Source organism: Sciurus carolinensis, chromosome 16, assembly GCF_902686445.1.
Source record: "Sciurus carolinensis chromosome 16, mSciCar1.2, whole genome shotgun sequence".
NCBI classification, from domain to species: Eukaryota; Metazoa; Chordata; class Mammalia; order Rodentia; family Sciuridae; genus Sciurus; species Sciurus carolinensis.
Genome location: NC_062228.1, coordinates 5,426,606 through 5,453,568, shown reverse-complemented (window position 1 = coordinate 5,453,568; position 26,963 = coordinate 5,426,606). Strand labels below are relative to the sequence as shown.

General features: G+C 40.1%; 1 long non-coding RNA gene across 1 annotated transcript in view; it reads left to right on the top strand.

The window, feature by feature from the left end:
• Window positions 1-26,963, top strand: part of LOC124967092 (uncharacterized) — a 60,332-nt gene that overhangs the window by 24,611 nt on the left and 8,758 nt on the right. The window lies entirely within an intron of this gene.

The following is a 26,963-nucleotide window of genomic DNA, read 5'->3' as shown; positions in this document are numbered from 1 at the left end:
TCTGCTGTCCTTAGCACTGGCTCCCAGGCTGCTCCTGTGAGTGCCATTTTGAGCCAGGAGGAGGGGAGAAAGTGGCTCAAGGGAGGCAGTTGAGAAGCTTTATACATCTTTGCTACTAGGCCAGAACTTAGTCATGGCCACACCTAGGTAGCTGGAAAGCTGCCTCAGGAGCTCTGTTGTAAAAGGAAGGCCACAGCAGATGTGTGTGTGTGTGTGTGTGTGTGGAGGGGCAGTCTCTGAAGACTGAGCAGGGCTAACTAGGCTTAAGTGAGAAGGGTGACATATGCAGAGGTCATGTGACAGAAGAGTGTGTGGAGACCTTGGCAGAAAGAGAGTCGGGAGGAGCCAGATTATGTCCAGCCTTAAGATTCTGGATAAGGAGTCTGGTCTTTATTTTAGGAGCAATGTGAAGCCACTGGGGACTAAAGCAGGAGGAGAGGTCCTCTCCTCCTTGAGCAGAGTGGTTCTGCCTTTGAAGAGATTGTCTGCTACAGTGTGGAGAATGGGCTGGAGGGTACCCAGCAATTCCTCCATATCAGACACTGTGCTGGGTGTTGGGAACAGGCACAGCAGGGTAGAGTCAGTCTCTGTCCTCCTGGAGCCTGCATCCTGTGAGAGGGAAGGTAGGAGCCAAGGAAGATGGAGGAGCCATGAGGAATGACTTTGCTTCTGCAGAGTCAGGAGGGATGTGTCCTCTGCCCTCAGCCTCAAGCTAGCTGAGGCCTTGGTTCACTTAACTGCAGCTTCTAGTTCCTATAGTGGAAGAAGACTCCAGTAATGGGGTTTGTCAAGATGGATGTATTTTCCGCTCCCTGTTTAAAGTCGAGGTAAAATCCACATAGAATTAACCACTAACCATTTTGAGGAGTGTAGTTCAGTGGCATGGAATGCATTTGTAATGCTGAATGACCCCATCTCTGTTCCCCCAAAAGTTCCACCACCATATTCTGAAGGAAATCCCAAATAGTGACTCTCTTTACTTCCTCTTTCTCCAACCCCTGGCAATACCTGTCTCTTTCTAGGTCTATGCATTTACAAATTCTGGATGTTTTACATGGAATCATACCATACATCATTTGTGGTGACTGACTTCTTTCACTAAACTTGATGTTTTTGAGATTCACCCATGTTGTAGCATGTGTCAGAATTTCATTCCTCTTTATGGCTGAACATATTCCACTGTGTGAATAGACCTCCTGGTGTTTGTTCATTCATCTGTTGATGGACATTTAGGTTGCAACTTTTCACTGCTGTGAACAATGCTGCTGTGAACATTCATGTCCACTAGTTTATTTTTGCCCAAACTAATTTTTTTTACTCTACATGGAAACAATAGACAGGAGAAGAAATAAAGAAGTGAGTTCTCCTGTCCTCACTCTGCTATGCACTAGCCCCCCTGTTCACCCTGCCCCAGGTATACCTACAGGCTCTGGGTCACTGCCCCACCCAACTAAAGGTCTCATAATTCTTTGTGGCCTGCCTCTGTTCTCCTCTTTATCCCAGCTTTCTTCTCAATAGGATTTCCCTGGTCTCTGTAAGAAATTCCATTCCTCCATTTTTGCTTTCTGATTTCCCTTTCCTCTTTCCATCACTTGTACCTGAAATCCCTACCTCCCTTGCTGACTTTCCAGACTCCTTTGTGTCTTGTGGTTGCCTTCATGCAAAGTGTCATCATTTGAGAAAGGTGGGAACCAAGTGGGAAGTTAGACAAGGGTCTACTGATGTTGAGGGAAGTCAACTGATTCATTCATTCATGTTCATTCGTTCACTCATTTTTAAAATTAATTCTTCCAACAAGCATCTGTTGAACACCAACTCTGCATAAGAAACTATCTGATCCTAGAGATCCATGTACAGATACATATATGGTCTGGGTCTTTTGAACCTCATAGGCGAGGCAGATGTTTCAAGTCAATAAACCACAAGACAATCTAAATTTCAATAGGGGCACAGACAAAGTTCTGGTGAGGCTTGGAAAGAGCAGGTGGCAAGGGTGGTATTGAGAAATTCTGAGCACACTTTGGGACAGAGGCTCCTCTACCAAGGTTTCCCCCTATACCCCAAATCCTTTAAAAGTAAAGACCATATCTTTAAGTTTGTAATTTAAATCATGACCTGACCATTACCTGTGAATCTTTGTAGATGGATAAACTGAGGCACAGAACACCTGGCTGAAACTGTAGGTAAAAATGTGATGATTTGAGTGGAAGGCTGGTCCCCTGATGCACTCTTCACTCCCGAGGTCCCATAAACTCACATTTCTACAATTACAGCCTACTGTTCTCTCTGTTTTCCCACCTTCAGTGCAGAAAGGTAGAATGGTGATTCTATTTTTCAGATGAAGAAAAGAAGGCAGGGGAGTTTCCCCAAGGCCACTTATCACTTTTATGGAGGAGCCAGAATCACAACTCCTACCCTCTGAGTTTTTAGCCTGTTGCCTAGCTACCAAACCTCCCTGCCTTTTCCACTGTACAGCAGCTGAGCAGGCACTTAATAATCATAATTGATGGTGCTGGCTGAAAAGGAGAGCCCAGAGTGATTCTGGGAGTTTGTGTTCACATACCAATGAATTTTACTCTTCCTGTGGTCAATAACCTATACCCATTTGTTTTAGATAACATCCCTGTCTCAGTTCACAATGAAGTTTTCTTATCTACACTGGTGATTTCTCTTTCTTCTGTTTCTCAACTATTATTTCTGGGGAAATTCAGTTTCTGTTTACAGATTTTACACATAAAAAAGAAAAGAAAAATAGTGTCTGTCCCAGGGCTTCCTATAAGAGAAGCTTCACTATAACAATTTAAGGACCAGAGTACAATTCAGCAAAAGCTAAATAAAATTCTTCCAGAAAGTAACACTTCTGCTTCTTAAAGTATTAGCTTCATTCATTAATTATGCTAAAATATTTGGCCACCTGTATATTCCAAATATTAGTAGAAATAAAAAGATAAATTTGCTTACCCTTCCGACAGTGACTTATTGAATGTCTGGCATGTGCCAAATACTGTGCTACTGCAGGAGAGTCCGTGTTGCTGATTGTCCAGGAGGAGTCGGGTGACCACACGTGATCACACAGTTGAATAGTTACAGTTCCTATGTGCCTCCAGCAGGGAGTACACGCAGCCGTCAGTGCCCATTGTGGGGTGATTTGACAAGGAGAACTTCCCAGAGGAAGTGGTGCTCAGGTTGAGTTCTGATGAATGAGCAGAGGGAACTAGGTGAAAAGCAAGAAAAGAGCATGCCAGGCAGAGGCAACAACGTGCTCAAAACCCTGGAGCCGGTGGGGACATGTGGCATCCAGGCTCTGTAAAACTAGTGTGAGTGAAGTCAGAGAGCCAGAGGAGAGGTAGGCAGAGGCCAGACCCTGCAGGCACATTATCTCACTAATTCCAGCAAGGCTATGGTGAACAGTGCCACATCCACTCCCGCTGTCTCTGTTGACCTCCCCCAGGTGTGCCTGGGGCTTCTCTAGTGCCTAGGTCTGCAGCTCTAGCAGAGGACAGCAGGCAGCCACGATGTGCGAGCAACCCAGAAGTGCCAGGGAATTAGTTTCCATGGGGCAACTCTGCACTGCTGGTGCATGAAAGTCAACGGGTGTCCCTGGTGGGCACTTCTGAGGCACATTCCCCAGGGTTCCTCTGAAGTTCCTCACAGGGTTGATCACAGTTGTTCACAGGGCTGGTCAACTTACTTATTCAATCCCTCCTTCTGTTTCATTCACTTTACCTGTCCCATGACTCCTGCTTCCTAGGGTCATTTGCCAAATTACAGGGTGCAGGCAAGAGTGTGTTGTGCTGTTTCAGGGGAAGTCAGGCAGAGACACCATGTAAAAGAGTTTTGTCTTCATCTTAAAGGCAGTGGAGACTGATTATTTTGAACAGGACCATTCACAGGGATAATTTTGGATGCAGTGTGGAGAATGATTTGGAGGAAGACAATGGCAGGTAAGGGTAGAAGAGTTAAGGGACTTTACTAGTCCAGATAAACAGTAAGACAGTTGGGACAGAGTGGGACCAATAAAGATGAGGAATACTTATATATTTGAGGAATACTTAGGGCTTCTAATTAATAGGACCTGGTGACAGATTGGATATGGCAGACAAGGGAGAAGGAGGTATTGAAAGACTCCTACGTATTTGGATTTTTACCTGGAGGGAATGATGATGTATTTCATTGAGTTGAGAACTTGGGAAGACCAAGTGCAGGACAGGGAGTATCAGCTGAAGTTCTTTATGATCGAAGATAGAAAACCCAGTACAAACTGCATTAGTCAAAGGAAGGATTAGTTGACAAATCTAAATGGAAAAAAAAGGTAAATTGGCTTTAGGTATGACTTATCCAACGGTCAAATGATGTGACAAAGTCATTCTCTCAGCTCTGCTTCCCTCAGGTACTTTCAGTCACTTATGGAAGCAAGATGACCGCATACTCACACCACCATGTTCAGAGGAAAGGGAGGAGTCCCAGCCAGCACATCACTCTGTGACTCAGTGATTCTGACTGAGTGATGTGCCCAGGGTGGGATAGACCTGATGAGACCAGATTTGGCCGGGAGTGGGAGAGACGAAGTCCTTAAAGGAAAGTAGGATGCTGCTACCGGCAGAAACACAGAAATGGGTGCTAGGAAAGTAACCAAAAGTTCTCTCACTGGAGAGAAAGTTCCTGAGTTTTATTTTGAACATGATGTGTTAGGGTGTTTTTAAGACATTCAAGGGGTATTAGATGCTTGGGTCTAATCTGTGATATAAGCTTGGGTCAAATCTCAGAGGAGAGTTCTGGGCAGGGGATGCACTTTGGGAGTAATCTGCATGAAGGTAGACATTGAAATGGGTGGTGTGGATGAAATCAGCTAGGGAAAGGGATGTACACTGAGAAGGAAGAGGACCAAGGAGCGGGTGAGGAGGGATTCCAACACTGAGTCAGAATTCTCTGAGGTAAAGAAAAACTAACCCGAAAGTAGAAGATGGAGTAGGCAGAGAAGTAGAAAGGAGTCCATGAAGACTTGTTTAATAGGCAATAAAATGTGAAACACAACAATTGCTTTCTTGGAACTCACAGTCTAATAACCAGACTTTAGCTAAAAACTGATGCAGTGCAGGCAATTTCAACCCGCAAGTCAACCCCATGTTAGAGGCAGGAGCTCCGAGTACACCCAGTGCAAACACAGAAGAGAACAACTAATTGTTCTTGGGGAAGGGAGGGGAGAGGATCCGTGAGGGGTCTTTAAAGATGCACACGATTTTCTCATTTGGAGAAGGAAAAGCTGCAGGTCCAAGATGAACTTCCATGGGACATTTAGGAAGGATTTGGGCCAAACCTGAGGGAGAGTAACCTCTACTGTGAGAACTCTGGGAAATAAATAAGGCCTGGAAAGGGATAGTCAGCTAAGGGAGAAAAGCTAGAGGCAGCACACAGGTCGCGTTTGTGGACGGTTCTTCATCTTAGGACTTGACTGTGTCACTCCATCACTTCAAAACCAACTTGATGGGTCTCTGTCCTGGTTTGGCTGATGGGTTGATGTATTACCTAGCATTTGGGTGGAACAGAAAAACAAGCTCTAAATTTAAAATGTTTTTTATGCGGTAAGTATTGACGAGTTGTCTTTTGTTACTGTCATAGTGAAGACAGAAAAAATATGATTATATTTCAACAAAGGCAATTTAGGTTAAACATTAGGAAGAGTTTTCTTATCAGCAGCATTTGTTTTATTTGTCTGTATTAGCCTTCCAGTTTTTAGGTTCAGTTAGACAATGATAATAACAAAGATAGAAAGACTGTAGACCAAACAAGCAAACAGAACTAGACACAGAATCATTGAGCTTACTGGGGACGGCTGAGTTGAGGAAATTACTTGTGGGGGAATCACCATATTTCCAACTAGGAGGGACATGGTTCTGTCCCAGTCCAGAGACCTGATTAACTAGAAGGGATTGAGTACAGAACATTTTTTCTGGGCATTCCTGCAATAGGGAGCTGTGATGAGCGGAATCGCAGTCCCCCAGAGTGTCCACATCCTGATCCCATGAGGCTGAGAATGTCAGGTTACATGGCAAGGAAGAGATCAGGTTGAAGAAGGAATTCAGGTTGCCTATCAACTGACTTTATGGGGGATTATCCTGTGGCACACTGGTGGGCCTTATTTAATAAAGAGGGTCCTTTAAAGTGGAAAAGGGTGGCAGAAGAGGAAGTAGATGCTATGCCACTGGCTTTGAGGATGGAGGACCAGAGTGCAGGCAGCCTTGAGAAGCTGGAAAAGGCAGGGCAGACTGTCCTAGAACCTGCACAGAAGCAGCCCTGCCCAGGCCTTGACCTGATTATGGGAAGACCCGTTTTGGACTCCTGACCTTCAGAGCACAAGATAGCATGTTCATGTGCTTCGAGTCACCAAGCGTGTGGCAATGTGTTGCAGCAGCAAAAGGAAACCGAGTGGTGACCGTGAGGACCTAGTGAAGGGCTGGCAGCCTCATGGACGGGCTGGCTTCTGGAGTAGACAGAGGCTGGGCAGAAACCAGGGAGGCCATGGATCCAAGCTGTTATCATCGCCTCTTTTTTCCTTAACTTAAAAAACTCTATATTTGAGATAATGGCAGACTTTTAGAAAAGATGTGAATAAATATTGTACAAAAAATTCCTGTGTACCTCTCACATTTTAACATATATGTTTAATCATTTTCACTCTCTAAACAAATATATAAATAGAATATATGCTATAGCATAAAATATATATGAATGTCATAAGCATCTTAATATAATTTCTCCTAATGTATATATACATATATGCTGTATATGTGTGCATGTGTGTATATATGTGTGTGTATATATATATATATAAAACTTTCTCTCTGAACTATTTGAGTGTAAATAGCAAATGTCCCTTTATACCTAAATACTTTTCTTGTATGATCTTTAAAACAGTATCTTTTTTATACACACTGATAGTACAATGATCAAAATCAGGAAATTAAAAATGTCACAACACTATTATTCAATTTAGAAACCTATTTAAGTGTTGCCAATTGTCCCATTAATGTCCTTTACAGTGAAGATTTTTTTTTTTTTCTGATCCAGGATCACATGTCATATTTAGATCTTCTAACTATTAGTTTCCTTTAATCTGGAACAATAATTAAGTCTGTCTTCATCTTTCACAATCTCCATATTTTTTGAAGAGTACAAGCCATTGTGTAGTGTCCCTTGGGTGGCTTTTTGTAGTGCTTCTGCATGATGAAGATTCGGGAGTGTGTATTTTTGGCAAGAATACACAGAATTTGTACTGTGTCCTCAGTGAATCATATCAGGAAGTTACTTGGTCAGGTATGAAGTTATTGTCATTGTCACTATGAAGTTATTGTCATTTTCTTTATATTTAATAAGTAGCTTGAGGGGAGATATTTTGTGACAAGTACCTTGTTTCTCATGATCCTTTCACTAAGTAATTTAGCATCCATGATTCTTGCTTAAACTAAGTAATGCTATGGTCATTGCAATATAGTAATAAATGTATGACTCTATGAGATAAGGATGTTAAGACATAATCCCATTACCATCATCTCACCTAAAAACAAATGAACAATTCCTTAAGATGACCAAATATCACATGTCCCAATTATCTTACAATTTAAGGCAATTTTTTAAAAAATAATGACTTTATTGAGATATAATTCACAAACTATAGAATTTACTTACTTCAAGTATATAATTCAATGTTTTTAAATATTTTCATAGAATTATGAAACCATCACCACCACCAGTTTTATTAAATTTTCATTAGACCAAAACGAAACTCTGCATCAATTTTTTATTTGAGATAATTTTAGGGTTACTGAGGAATTACAAAAATCAGTGCAGAGTATTACTGCATAACACTGATTTGTTAAATTTGTATATCACATGGGGAAGGATCAATATCCTAACAGTACTCAGGCTTCTAATTCAGGAACCATGAGTTTTGGGTCTTCTTTGGTTTCTTTCTTTATGATTTTCACCATACAGTTTCTGAACACATTCCTTTAGCTGTATACCTAAGCATTTCATTTTGGGGATTTTATTGAAAATAGTAGTTTTTTAAAAATTTGATTTCTCATTTTTAATTTCTAGTCATACTTTGATTTTGTATCCCATAAATTTGCCAAAAATATATACTAGTTCTACAAGCTATTTTTGGTTGCTACAGATCCCCAAATATCAACCATTTTCTTTCTTTTTCTCTAAATCATCAGTCTTCTATTTTTGTTTCTTGTTTTATTGCATTGCCTTGGATGCATTCAGTATGATCCATCCAGTGTAATATTGGATAGAAGTGAGCTCAGTGAGAAAACCTTCAGTTTTCTACCATTATGTATGATCTTTCTTTTTTATTTTTCTGTTCACATTGTGGATTATTTTGACTGACTTTCAGATGTTGAGCCAGCTTTCCTGAGATAACTCACCTGTGGAGTATTATCATTTTTTATATAATACTAAGTTGATTTGTATTATTACGAGAACTAGTCTAGCAGAACTATTCTTACAGGTGTCCATCTTACTAGTTTCATCCACCCAGTGAGGCTGGTGGTCACACCTCTTCTCTCCCCAAAGGCTCTTAGATCTCAGTTCTCCAATGGGTTTGAAAAAAAGTTGTGAATTGAAAGATGCTTAGCCTTTTTGTTTTGTTGTTGGTATAAGGGTGAAAGCAGTGTTCTGTCCAGCTCTCTTTATTCCTGAGTGAAAACTGAAAGCCCCACAATTGTTTTATCCACAATTGTTTGTATGAGTTAGGAACCCAATCATACTTACACCACCTAATGTTAGTATCTCCCTAAGCGTCTTTTGATCGAGTTTTTCCCTTCTTTTTTTAATCCCCTAGTTTCTATTATTATTGTCAAAGACACAGGGTGTCTATCTTATTGTTTCCCACAGTCTGAGTTTTGCTAATTGCATTCCTGTGGTGTGGCTTAATATGGTCCTCTGTCCTGTAAATTGGTAGTTAAATCTTGAGGTTTTATTGGAATCAGGTTCATTTTTCCCTTCATTATTCATAATCTAGATATTTTTCTCTGTGTTTGTGCATGTGCATGTATGTGTGTGTGTGTGCATGTGTGTGTGATGTTATCAGCCACTGATGTTCAAGGACTAACTCTATTAATTCATTAGACATTTTTTTTGCCTTTCTTTTACAGATGAAGAAAATGAGGCTTGTAAAGGTTAAATGATTTTCCTAAGACATTATAGTCAGTTAGCAAAAATATTCACGGGCAGAACCTGTGTCTTATAAATGCAAGTCCAGTATGCATTATGAAGTATATTGACTCTCCACACACTGTGTTATTAGAAATAAGAGTGGCAATGTCCCATCCCTAAGGACATGAGGCATATTTCTTTCTTTTAGAGAGATGAATCTCTTTGAATTTAGTTCTGCTTGGAGGCATAAGACCATACCAAATGATTACTCAAAAATTTTTCCTTCAAGTTGTGGATTACATTCATTTTTATGAATCTAATTAAAAATTATTCATGCTAATTCAGTGTCTAGAATGGTATCTAAACTCAGCTCAGAATCCATAGCACATTTGGGTTTTTGCTTGCCCCTCCAGTTCTATCAAAGGAAAGATACAAAACAAACAAATGTAGAATAATTGCTGCAAAGTCATTTGTTTCACTTTTATATTACATTCAAGACACATTGCTAAATTTTCCTTTAGCTAAGGAGTGTGTGTGCATGTGTGGGAGAGAGAGAGGGGGACAGGGGAGAGGAATGTTGTAACTGGTTTTTATCTACTACCTAAATTTTTCACGAGTTTTATCTAAGATGATATAGAATCTCTCCTGGGGGTGAGGTTGGCAAGCAATTCCATGAATTATTGGTTAGAATTCAGTGGAAGTAATTTAAGAAAAAGACATTTTTAACTCTATAGAAATAAATTTATCATGTTTGAATCAACTGAGGACAGACATCTATCTTGACCTGAGCATTCATTTTTCAACACACATGATGTACTCAGGTTATATCCTGCATCATCTGAGGCAGGACTGATATTCCTAAACTTTTTTCCAAAAGAGAACATAAACATGCCACCTTGCTAATATTTTTAGAAAGCTCTGTAATCTGTAGAATCCATAACATAAAGATTATCACCAAAATAATTTTCAATCTATTTCAAATGCAACTTATGCAATAAGGGAGGATGAACTTGGCATCACCCTTTAACCACAGGGTTCTGGGGATTCCTAAGCAGAGGAAAAGCTCTGCTTACCCACTTTTTCCCATGCAGACTCAGAAGTACCTAAGTGTGAACAGAACCTTTTGCTTGGAGTAGGGGAAAACGGAGGTCCTGGGGTCTTGTTACACACTAGGAGAAAAGGAGCAGAAACTGAAAGAACCTACTACATTTTGGGAACAGTGTCAAGGGTCCAGCAGAAGGCCTAGAGTGAACAGACACAGATTAGGAATTATCTTTAGAGCTCCAGGGCCTTTAGAATATTAAGGTAATATGGAATCTTAGTGATTCTCTGGTTCTACTCATTTTAGTGAAGTGGATTATTACACAAAGTTGCAAAATTGTTAGTGGTCAAATAGATGCTAGAATTTTATGAAATATTTCTTGAATTTCTCTTCCCCTGGCATCTGAATTCAGAGCTGGGTATGGGCATGGGTTCTGGCTCTTATATTAACTGCATCTGTGACATTGGGCATATCACTGATTATTATCAAACCTTGCTTTCCCCACCTGCAAATAATTGGGGTTCAGTGTGATAATTTGGAAACCCTCTCTGAACTATAAAGCGTGTGCAGAAGTGATTGGAGCTATGGAACGGAACTGAGTCTGGGTAGATCCACTGACGTTTCCCAGGTATTTTCACTCTAGGTCAGCTTTTTCTTTCCCCTCAAAACTTTGTGTGTGAATCCAAAATGCATTGACATCTTGTTCTGTAAGGGGTGGTGAGGTAGTCAGTCGGTAGTTCACTAAGATCATCCTCAAGGGCCCATGAACAACTCGGAAGGAACCTGACTCTTGAGAGTCACCTGCAGAATCATGTGGGTGTCCTTTAGCATCTTATTTCTGATGCTGCTACTGCTACAAAAAAATGTAGTTAATAAATTTCACTAATGTCTATAGGAGTGTTCACCAGGGATCTTTGGAAAGAGTAATCTTCACATTTAGAAGTATTTTCTCATTATGGATAATGGGATGATGAGGTGAAAAATGATCTTGGCTACTTATGATTCTGAAAAGCCTCCAGACTGAATAATCTATGGCAAATTAGACATAATGGCTGCAAAGAAATAACTCATTTACTACAAGGTCCACTTAGTTATTTAATCACTTTTACTGTCATACAAATACATATTCCCATGCAAAGTGGTGAAAAGTTAGTAATGGCATAAAAGGCAATTGTGTAATGACAGCCTGGCAAAGGCTATAAAGGGAGAGCTTTGTTCCAGATAGTTCAGTGATTGAGCCAATAAGCCTTATGGTGTGAGCGCTGTAGAGGAGCAGTGGTTGGAATCCCTCACTTTGTCCCTAGATTATTGCACATTATGGAACAAGGATGCATCAAATTGGCAGGTTAGACTTGGACACTGTTTGGGCTTAGATGAGATCATTAGAATGAAAATGCTTTGGGGAGAACACTGGTAGAATACACAGTTATTATTACTTTAATTTAAAATTTAGATAATTTAGACTAAAGAAGAGAATGGGCACTATTAGCCACATATGCTATAAGTATCTATTATTAGAAAAAGCAGTTATGGAGATGGGACAGGTGTCAAATGTCCCATCTGGAATCTGGTGTCACCTGAAATAATTAACAGAAAAAAGCATATTTGCCAGTTCATGTTTCAGAAGCCATGAACTGCAGCACCCCAGAGAGCAGGACTGTGGGTGAGGAGGAGAGTAGTTAGAGAGCACTGTGCAAAGACATTTAAGAGTGGGAGGAAGGTGGCTCTAGGCCTGTTTGTTTTTCAAGAAACTCCTTGAGGTTAGGGACTGGTTGGTCCTAGCATTGTACACTCGCCCTTGGGGCTCCAAGGAGTTTTCAACAGTGAATAGACTTGGAATCGTGCTCAAAGCTGAGCACACTGTAGTCTTGACACAGAGGGCTCCCGCAGTGGGTGGTGGAAGTCTTTTCTCCAGGAGGAGAGCTGTAATAAATGCCAATGTTCTGTGGGCTCAGGTCTTCTTCTTACCATGAGCTATGACAGGGGAGGTATCTGTGGGAGAAACACTGTCCAGTAGAAATGAAACATGAGTCACAAACACAAGCCATGTAGGCAACTTTAACTTTTCTAGTAGCCATATTTAAAAAGTAAAAAAAAAAAAAATTAAATATGAACCTTTTTAACTCAATATATGTAATCAATATAAGGTTATTGATGAGATATTTTGCATTCTTTTTTCATACCTAGTCTTTGAAATTTGATGTAAGTCTTAACCTTTTTAGCACATCTTAATTTGGACTATTTACAGTTCAAGAGTTGTGTAGCCACATGTAGCTGGTGGCTACTGTATTGGACGTCCCTTGAATTTCTTCCCCTGTAACACTACCTAAGTTCAACTCTGTTTTTCTCAAAGTGTCTGTGGCAGGGTAGGGGCATCTGTCCATACCTAATGACCTATCCAAGATCAACTCTGTATATCTAAAGAGTTAAAACATTTACCATAAGAATTTAGATGAATGATGGTTTTCTTAATTTTGAAGAGAATAAAAAAAAGGATAAAGTTGGTAGATTTACCATTATAAAATGTAATGTTTCGGATAATGATAAAATCAAAATTATCATTAAATGTTGCACTCAACAGATTGGGGGAGATATTTGCTATTGCTTTGCAGGTTTTAATGACTACATACCCTATATTAAAAAACTCATTTGAATACAAGGAATACATACTTTATTCGATTTGTAAGATTCTTAACAATTTATAAAAGAGTGAAAGCAAATAACTAAGAAAATGTTCACTTTGTCTATTCTTTAAAGAAATTAAAAAGGAACCATCATTAAAGCAAGGTAGCTTGTTATACTTATTAATGTTAATGAAGTCAAAATGAAAATGATAATACTGATAAGATTGTGGTAAAAAGAGCACATTGGTAAAATCCTTTTGAAATGTAATACGACACAATGGCCCTGGAACCTGAAAACTATTCCTATTTTTTCACCTGTAACTCCATTCCTGGGCATATATATCTTAAGGACATAATCCTTTAGAAGAGAAGGTAAATGCTTGAAAATACTAATTTCCATTTGTATGTAATGGTGAAAAATTGGGGAGTAGTTAAGGAAATGATACTAGATCAACTTAATGTACAATTATGCAGACATCAGAATGGTAATTATGAAGATTACACGGAAAATGTTTAAGATGTATTCAACAGAAGAGAAGAATGTAAAATTTTAAGTACACCTTGATTAGAACAATATGTTATCTATATTTGTGAACAAAGATCAAAGGAGGTTGAACAGAAATAAAAATAATTGTTTAAAAGGTGAAGAGATCATGGGTTTGTCTTACAAATTCCAAAAGACTGGATCAAAATGTTAGGAAAGGAGTATATTCCGTTATCTTCCTTCCCATCCCATATCTCGTGAAATGTAAGAGATGATATGAGAAAAGAAGTTAAATTTGTAACCACACTGGCAACATGAATGAGTGCAATCAGGAAGCTTGAAAAAACATGCAGATGTGCTTCAATGGATGGAGGAAAATACAGCCAAAATATAGATAGGTGAGGCTGCAGCAATGAGGGGATCCACTCTAGAGATCCTGTAACCCAGATGCAACTTATCCAAGGAACCAAAGGAGTATCAAAGGGGTATATATTCGGGGGCCAGTTGATTCCTCTGTCTTTATAGGAAATAGTAGGTAGCAATGGAATTTGCCAATGAATGTGAGTATTGATACCAGGAGACGAGGCAATGGCCCAGAGAAGTTCTCACTCGTAAGGGCTGAAGCACTCTGATAGGTACCCTCCAAAGAGGTGCTCCCTGTAGCCGCACTCCTTTTACTACTCTCAAGTGTGATAGGTTACAGGAAATAAGACTGGCAGGTTTTCAGCTCCTATTGATTTAAACCATCTAGCCCCCTGGCCACAGGGATTAGTTTAGGAATGGGTACACAGTCCAGTGCTGGCCACTGAGAGTCAAACCCAGGACCTTTGTTTAACTTTTTGAGGAGAAAAGTTCTGCTATCAACCTAAAAGTAAAACCAAGAGACCCAGCAGCTATCTTGTGGCCATGAAGGGAGTCTGCAGTTTGAAAGCCAAGCCAAGGAGCAGTGTGGACCTAGTAGCCTAAAGTCCCCTGTTTTGGCATTTGATGGTTAGGGTGATGATGGTGCCCGTCCATCTTAAAGCAAAGCCCGCATATTGGCCAGCCCCAGCCAGCCTTCTGCTCTCTTTCTCATATAAAAGTAGCCAAGGAAAACCATTGATCAGCATTCCTTTGTGTATAGACTGAGCATAGCAGAGAAAACCCAAGAAAAATTCATGGAAATATTGACTCCAATGAGTTAGTTAGTGTTCCATAAAGTGATGGGCAAAGGATTCAAGCTCTAAGGATTCTCAAAATAACAGCATTTGGGGAGAAGGAAATTCTAGTTATGCTGATTTGACCATTACATATTATATACATGTATCAAATTATAATTCCATCAGTATGTACAAATATTACATGTCAATTAAAAAAAGATTCAGACTCAAAATCAATAATACTTGTAATAATCACTTAGGAAACGTAATGGAAAGAAAAAATCTCATTTCCATTAGAAATGAAATTCATCAGCAACTTAGGAATAAACAACAGTTAAGAAATGAGTAATACCTGAATGAAGAATATTAAAAACATAATCTTTATGGAAAGACATAAAAGAATAAATGGGAAGACAGATTCTACTTCTGGGTGGTTAGATAGCAGTTTGCAACGGTACTTACTTTCCTTTAAAAAAATAAATTGGGAACAAGACCAATAAATTAAGCAAAGAGCCGCAAAGTTAGTATAAAAGGGACGATACATAAATCAAGAAAGAAGTCAGAAACTGTGCGAAGCTATAGCAGTGTTCCAAGTGTGGTATTGATTTACCACAGATAAGCTGAAGAATGACATGGGACAGGTTTAGGAATGGACTGAGTCAAAGGCAGCAGTGTGGCTTATGATGAAGGAAATTCTTCAATCAGTAGGAAAATAACAGCATTTTAAAAGTGATGCTGGGATCAAGGGCTTCTCGTGTGGAAAAATATCTGGATGAAATTTTAGATTATATCAGATTTTGTATATTTTATACACAGAAATTAAATTCCAGGTATATTAACAAACTAAATGCAAAAAAGCACCACCATCACTACCATAGATGTAAAGTCATTTGAAGAAAATGCAAACTAGCATTTAATCATCGTTGACAGTGAAGGCATGAAATGTAGATGCCACGGAGGGAGAAGAAAAAAAATGTGTGTGTGTGTTTCACACATATAGGTATTTCACACATATAGAGATAGATGTACAAACTTTCTAACCGATTTTTGATTTACATATAAGTTTCAGAGATAGGAGAGAGTTCCTATACCCTTCTCCCAGGCTCCCTAATGTTAACATGCTACTGAACAACAAAGACAGCAGTTATCAAGTTAAAAATAAAAAAAATTAAGTATATCAAAGGCAAATTAATAAAGCTTACATAATAAATGAAATTAAGGTTCATTCTGAGCAGACAGATTAGGCTATTTTAAGCATACGTAACTGGAAAAGCATTAATATAAAATAATGACTTTCTACAAATCAGAGCTATAAGTGACAAACAACTCAAAAATATACAGGAAAAAAAAAAAGATCAACAATTCACAAAGCTCCCCCCCCCCCCAAAAAAAAATGATGTCCGAAACATTTGTGAAAATAAACACATGCAAAGTTGTAGTTAGGAATAAAAATTAAAATAAGATAACAATGTTCATTTATTAGCATATAAAGAATGAAATTATGTCATTAGAATATAAAGAATGTAAAAGCCTGATAATATCTGTCCGTTGCAACAAGGCAATGAAAGACACATTCTTACATGCTCTTGATGAAGCATGAACTGTTCAAGTCTATTGGGAAGCAGTTGGTTGGTATTAGTTCAATTCCAAAATTCACAAGCTTTTGACCCAGCAATCCATTTATAGGAGACTTCATACAAACTCTCAAGCACATGTTTTATGAAGATCTACGTACCAGGAAGCCGATTTTAGCTTTGCTTACAGGAATAAAAAATTGGAATCAACGTAACTGTGAATAACTAAGTAATAATTAAGAGCCTTGCTGGTAAATTATTGTATACATTTCTATGCAATGACATGCAGTGATTATAAAGAGTGGAGCAAAGCTTCATGTTCAGATGAGGCATGATCTCTGGGATGTTGCTGAAGTGCAGAGCAGGCCACAGAACCAATTATAGAGCTGGATCCCTTTATTTTAAAAATGTGTTTATATCTGTGAATAAATCTAGGGAAAATGACATAAAGTTTACCCACCAAAGAGTAGGAAAAGGGAGTATTCACGCTTTAAATGATGTAATTTTGGGTGTCTGAATCTTACACAACATGATTATATATATCCACATAATTCTTAGGTAATACACCTTGAAATGAGAAAAGTAATAACAGAATTTTGTATTTTTTTTCCTTTTACTGTTAAGAATATAACCAAAGCTTATCTTTTGGAGTGAAAAGCCAGGATTTGGAGGACACTGAATTCATCTGCCACAGAGGGTGTTGCTGGATACTGGCCCTCACCTCCAACGAGCTGGTGGCCTGGGGGAGCAGGCTCTCACCTGCCTGCTTCCAGCTTTTCACCTCTGCACCAAGGAAAAGGGCATTCAGCCTTCAGCACAGGCTGGCAGTTGGCAGCTCCTGCTCAAAGGCAGGTTGATATCCTAATCAGAGTGCTTCGCCTGTAGCACAGGCTTTTCAGAAACACTGACAACCAAGAAGGAAAGCAGATAAATAGCGTATCACTGGCCAGAACGGGCCTTGCTATTTCTTAGATTAAATTGAAACATATGCCCAATTGTGAGTTTTAAACAGTGCTATCAGGCTGCTTGACAGCTCCTCCAGGAGTACAATGTGGATCCATCGAGAATGTGGGAGCCATAATCCAAACTCCAAGTTTCCTCTTATGCATTGGTGGATGAGAGGGTTGTAGGTGTGGCTTCCAGGTATGTGGGTTTCTGGGTGTGTGTGTGAGCTCATAAGTGTGCATGCTCATGGATGTGTGTGTGGCAGCCTCCGTTTAAAATTTTCTATGTTATTTTCCTTGGCAACCTTAAAAATATTCCTTAGAGAAAATTTTGGCATCCCAGTCACATTGCTAAGGGGCTAGGGGTTGGGTGGGTGTTCAGCATGATCATGCAGAAGGCATCTCCTGGTTGGGGTCATGCTGTTCAATGAGTAAAGCTTTCTGTTTTGTGTATCATCCACGTATCTGTCCATCCACTTAACAAGTATGTCTTAATTATTCAAAAAATCATTTCGTAGGTTCTCGCTTCACCTTCTTAATTATTTCCTTTGTAGGCAGATGCTTTTTAATTTGATGTCATCCCAGTTTTCAACTCTTGGAATTATTTTCTGAGTTTTAGGGGTCCTATTGAGAATGTCATTGCCTATGCCTATATGCTGTAGGGTTGACCCTAAGTTTTCTTCTAGGAGTTGCATACTTCCTCGTCTCATTTCCAGGTCTTTGATTCATTTTGCGTTGACTTTTGTTCGGGGTGAGAGATAGGGATCTAGTCTTGTTCTTCTATATATGGATAACCAGTTTTCCCAGCATCATTTGTTCAAAAGACTGTTTTTCTCCAATGTATGTTTTTGGTACCTTTGTGAAGGATCAGATGACTATATCTTTGTGAGTGTGTCTCTGTGTCTTCTATTGCATACAATTGGTCTATATGTCTGTTTTTATGCCTGTACCATGCTAGCTACTCATCTGACAGAGGATTATCATCCAGAATATATAAATAACTTTAAAAACTCAACACCAAAAGCCAAGTAACTCAATTAATAAATGGGGAAATGGACAAAACAGACACTCCTCAAAAGAAGAAATACAAATGGCCAACAAATATATATATATATATATATATATATATATATATATAAAGTTAAACATCTTTAGCAATTAGGGAAATGTAAATCAAAACTATGCTGAGATTTCTTCTCACTGTAGTTAGAATGGCAGCCATCAAGAATACCAATGATAATAAATGCTGGAGAGATGTGGAGAAAAAGGGACACTTTTCACTCTTGGTGACATTGTAAATTAGTATGACTACTATGGAAATAAGTATGGGGGTGTTCAAAAGACCAGACATAGAAACACCATATGACCCAGCTATATGACTCCTCAGAATTTATTATGAAGGATTAAAGACATACTGTAGCAGCACAATTCACAATAGCCAAACTATGGAACTAGCCTAGACGTCCACCATCGGATGAATGGATAAAGAAAATGTGGCATACATACACAGTAGAGTTTTATTCAGCCATAAATAAGAATGAAACTATGTTATTTTCAGGAAAATGGATAAAACTTGAGACCATTATGTTAATCGAAATAAGCCAAATTCAAAAAGTCAAGAGTCATATGTTTTCTCTGGTAAGTAGAAGCTAGAGAGGGAAAGAAAAAGAAAAGTATATGTGTTGGGGAGTGTCTCATGAAAATCAAAAGAAGAGTAGAGGAAAGAGACCCAGGAGAGAGAAGGAGAAGGAGGGGGAAGTACTGGGGAGTGACATGGGACAAATTATGGTGTTATATTGTGTGAATGTATGAATATGTAACAACAAATCCCACCATTATGTACAACTATAATGTACCAATAAAAATATAGAAAAAAAGCCAGAAGGAAGTACAGCAGATTACCAAATACAGAAAGCATCTTACATATTAATCTTTCATGAAACTACTTTCGTAAACGATTCCATTCTGAGACTCTTTAAAATTTTTATTTTTAAAAATTGCAAATTAATGTATCATATGGCCATAATGTTGTGTTCTTGAATATCTGGATCATTAAGATGTTGCCAATTTCTACATCCCGTGTAAGACATGTGGGACTGAGACAATAGTCAAAGAAAGTGTGTGTGTGTGTGTGTGTGTGTGTATGTGTTTGTGTGTTTGTGATATGTCATGTATGGATATGTGGAGTGAGGACGGGAAAGACCAGGATTGGAGTGAATCCAAAGAGAGAGCTCTCTTTTTTCCTTCTTTCTTTTCTCTTCTCCTGACTACTTCTGCCTTCTCTTTCCCCTTCCCCATATCCACTATCCTGTCATTTCACTTTGATCTCTGTTGTGCTCATGTTTTTCTCGGTCTTGCTTTTAGAAAGCATCTTTAGCAGCAGAGAATCTCCTGTAATGTTCCACAGTGCTTCATATCATAATGGTTCTAGGAATCCATCCCAGAAAGCTCTGATAGGGAATGCTGTTGAATAATTAGTGAGGAATGTCCACAGGAAACTGTGAGGAATAAACATTATTAGGTTTTTTAAAAAAGAAAAAAAAATTCTAATTCTAAAAAAAAGTTACTAAAATTATTTTCATTTGCTTGAACATAAAGAAATTAAAACATAATAAAATGGAACATTCAATAGTCTTATATTCTGTCTTCTCTAACTTTTTCCTCAAGAAATTTCTGAATTCAGTTGTAATATTAAATTCTAAAATTTACTTGAATGTCATTTTATCATTTTTGTTGTTTTAAAATAATAAAGAATATTTGATGTGAAATAATTTGAATTGGTAACCAGAATGACCATTACCCAAGATTGAATATTCAGAGGTCAAGACAGATCATAGGACTCTGCAAACTAATCAAATCAAAGATGGTGTTATGTCCTAGTGTTTGCTGCTGTTCTGTCCAAAAGGATCATGTCTAGTGGGTTGTGTTAGCTCAGGATTTGTAGTTCAGGATAAAGCAAAAGCAAAGTGAGCTCAAGTTTATGAAATTTCCTGACCTTTGGTTTCTTCTGTGAGAACAATAGTAGTCGTACTTACCTCACATGTACTCATCATTCTTATTCATATGAATAAAGATACAAAAGAAATGGTGCATGCAAAAAATGCTTCAGGAATATTATTTGGTTCTCAGAAGGGACAGAAGTTGTTGTTCTTAAAGGTTTTGCTCCAAGTTTCATGTTTGTTTCTAATTCACGATGTGATTGCAGTAGCCATCTCTATCTATTGTCTTGGTAAAACCTTCACGTATTTATTGAAAAATTTATGACAGAATGGTGTTTGTAGTGGTCAGCGTTCTCCAGAGAGATGAACCAGTAGTGTATATAGAGATATATATGAGAGGTGATTTAGTATTGGCTTATGAAATTATTGAGGCTGGGAAGTCCCATAATAAGCTGGAGAAGCAGGAGAGCTGGTTTGAATCCAGAGGCCTAAGAGCCAGGGTGGTGGGGCACAGTGTAAATCCTGTAATCCAAAGGTCCAAGACCTCTGATGATCAATGTCAGGAGAAATAGTTGTCTTAGCTCAAGAAGAGAAAGGGATTCACCCCTTCTCCAGCCATTTGTTACACTTAGGCCCTCAGGCAATCGGATGATGTCTTCCCAGTGGGTAAGAGTGAATCTTCTTTACTGTTTACTGATTCAAATGCTAATCTCCTCCAAAACCCCCTCACAGACACTACTGGTAATAATGTTTTACTAGCTCTCTTGGCATCCTAGCTCAGTAAAGTTGACACATAAAATCGCCTATTGTAGTAATTGTCCTTGAAGAGGCCCCAGAACTGTGAATTTCCTAAGGAAGGTCATGTTTGTTAATCGTCTTCGCATTCCCACCGCAGGGTCTGGTTCTCAGTCGATGGTTAGTAGATCCTGCTTCTGGAAGGTGATGGTGGTGCAGTCCATTATTAAGCAACTAGTACTTGGGAATCAAGTAAAGTCCGAAAGATTATTCAAAATGATATTTTATTTTCAAGTTGGACTGAGGTCATAGGTAGAAGATTTGGTGATAACTTCCCTTATGTCTTCAAAAAACTCTCAGACACTCAAGTTTCTTAGATTCTTCAAATCTGGCTTTAGGGACCAAGCACATGCCCACCCCTCAACCATCTTCTTTGTACCCACTCTTTTTCCTCCCATCCCTAGCCTCTCTGTCTCCTTTCCATTTCTCCCCTTCCTAGGGACCTGTTTCTTTTCCTTGATTTCAGTAGTAGCTTGTCAACCATCTAGTGCCATTTGGCTCCACTCTACGAAGGTATGATTCTGCTGCTTGGTGGGTTTTGATCCTAACAGATATATTTTATATTGCTTGTGTCTATTGCTTCATGGTGCAGCCGTGGTTTCTTATAAAGTTAGTAGAGTCCTGTCTCCTCTTGCCCCACAGTGAGTTATATTACTGGTTTACCCTTCTGGTAATCAAACTTCCTATGAGTCATGCCCCAGAAGAAGGGTAAGGCTGGGATGGGGCTAGGGAGAAGAAAAAGACCTTTCCATCATACGTGGATGAACATACATCACAGACAATACTCAATTAAGATCGAAATTTTTTTTCTGCCTACAAAAACCACCAAAGATATTCAGTGGAAAAATAATTTTCAGTGGAAGTTGAAGTCACCAGCACCACTGAGGATGGAAGGAGATCTTTTCTGGCAGCTGAAAATAAAGAATGAGTCATAGTAACCGCGGTGAGTTGTGCGACAGCAGGCCGAGCCCCAGGCTCCGTAAAGAGGAGTGAAGCTGTTAGGGAGCACTACCTGATTGAGGAAACCCTCTGGGGAGCACTTCCAAGGAGGTGCTGGTGGCCAGCACGGTCAGTAGCTGGATTTCCTAGTGGGTTTTCTTCCCTGACCCACATGTCAGCACAAATGGGGTCCTGCCTGCATCACCTCACGCTGGGCTCTCAGGCGAGTCTCCTGGTCCCTCAGAATTGGAGTTTTTTAACCATGGGATGAGGTTATGAAAATTAGTATCTGCTCTGCCTACTGCATGGGATTATTTTCAGTATAAAAAAGGACAAAAGGAAATGACTCAATGAGTCAATAAAGTACTTATACTAGGTGAGTCAACAGGTCCCACACCAAAAAGGAATTATGCGCTGAAAGCCAGAATTAATGCTCATTTGCAGGTCATGCACCAAAATACATTTTTCTATACTGAAAACTGAAGCAAAGTGTTTAAAGATAATATTCATTGTAAGTCCCTGCAAATCAGAATTGAGTCAATATTTTTTATAATTGATATAGATTCAAAGCAAAGCTGGATCTTCAGAGTCATCAAATCAACCTTATTGGATTGATAGGATATTTGACTCAGGTCCCAGCCGTGGCTTGTGATGAAGCCTCCTTTTCAGACACGCATTGTCATCTCTGCCAGAGCTTTTAGTAATCTTTTCACAAGTACAGCCAGGGTGATAGAAGCCCTTCTCTCAGGACCCTGCTGCCTCAGTGCAGGGGCTGGTCATTAGAGCCCAGGAAGGACAGCTGTGACATGGTGGAGCCACAGAGAGTGCCTCTCCCAGCCCCGGCTGTCCTCCCCTGTCAGAGTTTGTCATTCTACAAGCTGGCTCCCTGGCTTTGACATTTAGCCTCCGCAGCATACACTGCACTCTAGATACCTTGAATCTGGCTTAATTAGCAAGGCCACTCCTTCTGGGCCCTGTTCTTCCCCAGCTGCTTCCCCCAGTGACCAACTGTGGAGTGAAGTCAGGGTTAGATTCCTGAGTTGCAAACCTGGCTTGTGGTCGTGGTCTTCTGTGCAGGAGGAGTTCTGCCTCAGCTTTAAAGACATGAAGACAGAGCTAACTCTCAGATAGGAGGAGACCCAGGTGGGGACAGAGAGCCAGGTGACAGGGAGCCTGTCAGGGGAACTAGCTAGGAAGATGGGGTGGCAGTGGCTGTGACAGGGAGGATGTGGGCGACAGGAGAAGCAGATGAGCACGACCGTGTACTTGGATCGATGTGGCTGTTGTTGCTGTGGGACCTGAGATCTGCAAGGGGAGGGGCGACTGAGGCACTGGACGGTGTGCTGATGAAGTTTCATCAGTAACTTCAGGAAATGGGTGACTTGAACGGACTTCATGGAGGAAAGATCCAATTGATCCAGAGGTGAAATATCATTTTATGATCGATTCAGGAACCTGGTTGTTTCTGAGACATTCTTAACGATCAGTGAAACTTTATGATGATGTATTTAATTCTGATGTACGAGAAATGTTACTTTAAAGGTTATGAAAAATTACTATATGAATATATAACATTGTTTCTTTCTCTCTCTTGATTTTATGTGTGAGGATGTCACACACAATTTTAAAGAGTACCACGAGTTCATGTTTTTAAAAAGAAGGGGCTATTTTCTTAGTAATGTATTGGGTGAAATCTCTGCCCTTAAGAAGACCAACTAATAAAGTCAACAACCTAAAATATACTGTCAATAACAGACATAGATAAAATACAGTTAACGCCAAATGTGGTTTACATATTTTGTTATGTTGTAATAAGGCTAATAAATACAACTCTCTCGTGGCTGATTATGTATACGCACAGGACAGAATGCAAAGTCGTTGCCAAATTAGATTAAGCAAAACACAAATGATACAAAATTCGTAATGAGGAGAATTGATTGCAAATTTATTCATTCTTTAACAAAGTACCTGTTATGAATCATGCACTGCAGATACAGGGTGAACAAGCATACAAACTCCTTGCCCTCATTCAACAGATGTGGAATAGAGATGGCATTACATAGAGGGTGGCCAAGGAAAATATCATGAGAGAGTGCCAGGGATTCTCCAAGGGTGGGCCCAGTTTGACATCATTGGCATCACCAGGGAGCTTGCTGGAAATGTATATTAGACTCCACCCTAGACCAACTGAGTCAGAAACTCTGGGACTGGGCGCAGGGACCCGTTGGAAAGAGTTTTTCAGGGGTTCTGTTGTCTGCTGAAGGTGTGGAACCATGTACCATGCATGGAAGTAAAACTGCCTCTTGTAGTTGACAGTGCTCCAAAATTTCATTTGACTGGGGTATGGAGGAAAGGCCTCTCCAAGAGTTGACCTTAAATCAAGATCTGAATGTCAAAAAAACTGTTCAATGGCTCCTGACAGAGGGAACAGAGAGGACAGAGACCCCAAGGTGAAACTTAGCATGGCATATTTGGGGAGACAAAGGAAGGTTGGTCTATGTGGCAGGAACCCAGTGGAAAGTGATCAAGTTATGGTCAGAGATGTAGGCAGGGCTCAGGTAGGGTGGACGGGGCTTCTCAAATGGAACTGGCACATGAATCACTTAGCTTTTGTTAAAATACTGATTCTAATTCAGTAGGTCTGGGGTGGGGCTTGAGAGTCTGCATTTTAATCATCTCCTGGTTTACAGATACCACCTTCAGTAGCTCCAGGGCAGGGCTTTGCAGCCTTAAGGTGCAATTCCAGATCACAACTCTGTGGGTATGTGACAGGTGGGTTCGGTTTGTTCCTAATTTTCTGTCTTGGTTCTTTGAACTTTGACCTCACTGGGACAGTGAGGAGCCATTGATTATATTAGGTGACAACTGGGACAGTTGAGGGGCTTTTGCAGTGACTATAATTTAAAAGGGGAGCCATGTAGTTTAGTGCTGAGAGGCAGAATATGGCCAGGTGTGAATGTCCTGGGCTGTAAGAAGGACGAGGGAGAGGCTTGGTTACTTCAGAATCAGTTCTTCCAAGTCCCTTCTCAGGCCCAGTGCTCTTGGCACTTCTGAGTGACCAGCAAAGCCTTTTCTTCGTTGCCACCTTTTGTCTAGGGTCTCCCTCCTGCTCAACTTCTGCCTTAGTGGCATCTAATTTTTAGGCTGGGTAAAGTTCGAGCTTCCTATTAGGGACCCAGACCACGTGGATGTTTGGGTTTCCTCTCCTTCAGCTATTTCCCTCTCAAGAACTTGAGACCAGTTGAGAGACATTCCCTGCTGGGGCCAGGACTGTGGACCTTTAGATGAGGCCTTGATCTACACACTGCAAGCCACCCCAGTTGTTTTGGATCCACTCTGGGAGCCCCTTTTGTTTCTTAGTGTCCTCCTACATTTCTGTCAGGTTCCATGTCCTACCTCTGCATCCCATGGCATCTGACAACCATGTGTCCTGGTTTTTGGTGTTACTGGGCTTGTCTTCCTTACCCTGCTGCGTGGCCTCTTCAGCCCATAATTCCAGGGACACCCTCTTTCTGGGATTGAGCTTCCTGCAGAAGAGCTTCTGCTCCTAGGCTCTCTGCTGCCCTCTGCTGGCCTCCTGGAGCCTGAGCCCCTGGCTCTGCTCTGTAGTACTGTAAAGCGACAAGCATTCACCAAGAGGCTCCCCCTTCCCAAGGTCTTCTTCCCTTTTTCTCATTGGTCCAATACTTGTTGATGTTTTATGTGCAAGGAATTGTACAGGACCCTGGGGCACAAAGGTTAATAAACCGAGTCCTCAACTCCCAGGACCTTACTGACTAAAGGGAATGGCAGAAAGGCAAGCAACCATTGAACACAGGTTGGAGGGGCCAGATGAGAGAGGGGCAGAAAGTGAATGGTTCTTGGGAGAAAAGAAAGGCTAGCATTGCTGGAAGGAGGGAAGGGAGGCCTCACGGGGGTTTTGACATTTCAGTTGGAGTCTTGGATTTATAGACTAGGAGGAATGGAAAGGATACCAGAAGTTACATTTTGGTTGACTTAATAACGAGCCATCCAGTATGTGAGAGGACAATGTCATAGATCATTTAAATTCATATCATCTTTGCCTTGAGGCTTAAACACTGGGGTCTTTTTATAGTCTTGCTGCCTTGTATTTTAGCATACAAATACTCAAGAAAAATAAGCATTGAGATTTTTCTGTTTAAGATCAGGCAAAAAAAAAAATAGAAGAAGAAAAAAAGAAAAAGGAAAATTAAAAACAAAAAAATGAAAAGAGAAATAGGGTTCTGTGAATCTCTGTATTTTGAAACCTGAGAGATTATAAGCTTTGCCTCTCTGAAAAGCTGAGAAATTTTATATTTTCAACTCTTATATTATTTGGAATTTATGTGCTACATACCAAATAATAACAGTAAATACATTATCCCCGGAAAGATGCTTTGTTCTTGTTGCTGGCAAAAAAGAAATTAGCTCGCTAACACTTCACCCCCCAATTATGCTGTTCGTTCACTGGAGCGCTGCTCATCAAGATAACTGACAGCTTCAATTGTTATTTGTAAAAAGTTGACATCTAGGCTGGGCATCCTGCCTGTAGAATGGCATAGGCTGAGGATGAATGGTAAGTTAACGAGCCCATCTACCCCCCACCCCCAGCATGAGGTGCAGTAAACAGCATCTGGCTTAGTAATACAGAGAAGCTCTTGGAGTCTGGGGAAGATGGAGTTATCACACTCCTACCTGGATGCAAGCTTAAGATGGAGAATTGCCAGTTTATCATCAAAGGAGCATAGATCTCGTCAGAGAGTATGATCTCCTTATGGCCAGAGCCCTGTCTTACCCCTCCTCGTGCCCCTGGCTCCTCTTGTACAACCTAGATTGTAGTAGGTGCTTCCACAAATGTTGGCTTAATTGAGCTGAGTTTTACTGCCCTTTGAATGGAAGTGTGAGCTTTATGTATTCCTAGCTACTGGAACCCTAGAAGATCTTGCTCAGCTGAGTATCCCCTGGCACATGTGTAGTCATGGAAATGTCCGAAAGGCTGTGTCTTCTTTTCACTCACTCATTTTTCACCCTTCCCAGAGTCCAAAGGCTTCCTGGGGTTCTTGAGAGCCATTTGAGTGTGATTAAGAAAACTAGTGACAGCCTTTGCCAGTCCTTCCTTGGGATCTACCTCTTCCTTGGCACATCAAAGATGAGACAGACAGGAAGGGGTGTCAGGACAGACCGTAGTACAAAGGTTTCTTTCTCCTGGGGTATAAACCCTACTAAAGAAAATGTGGTGAAAATCAAATGTAGGATTCCCATGTAAGCTCTATGCCCTGAGTAACAGATAAGAGGTAGGTCTGAGGGAAGGAGCTTGCCACTCA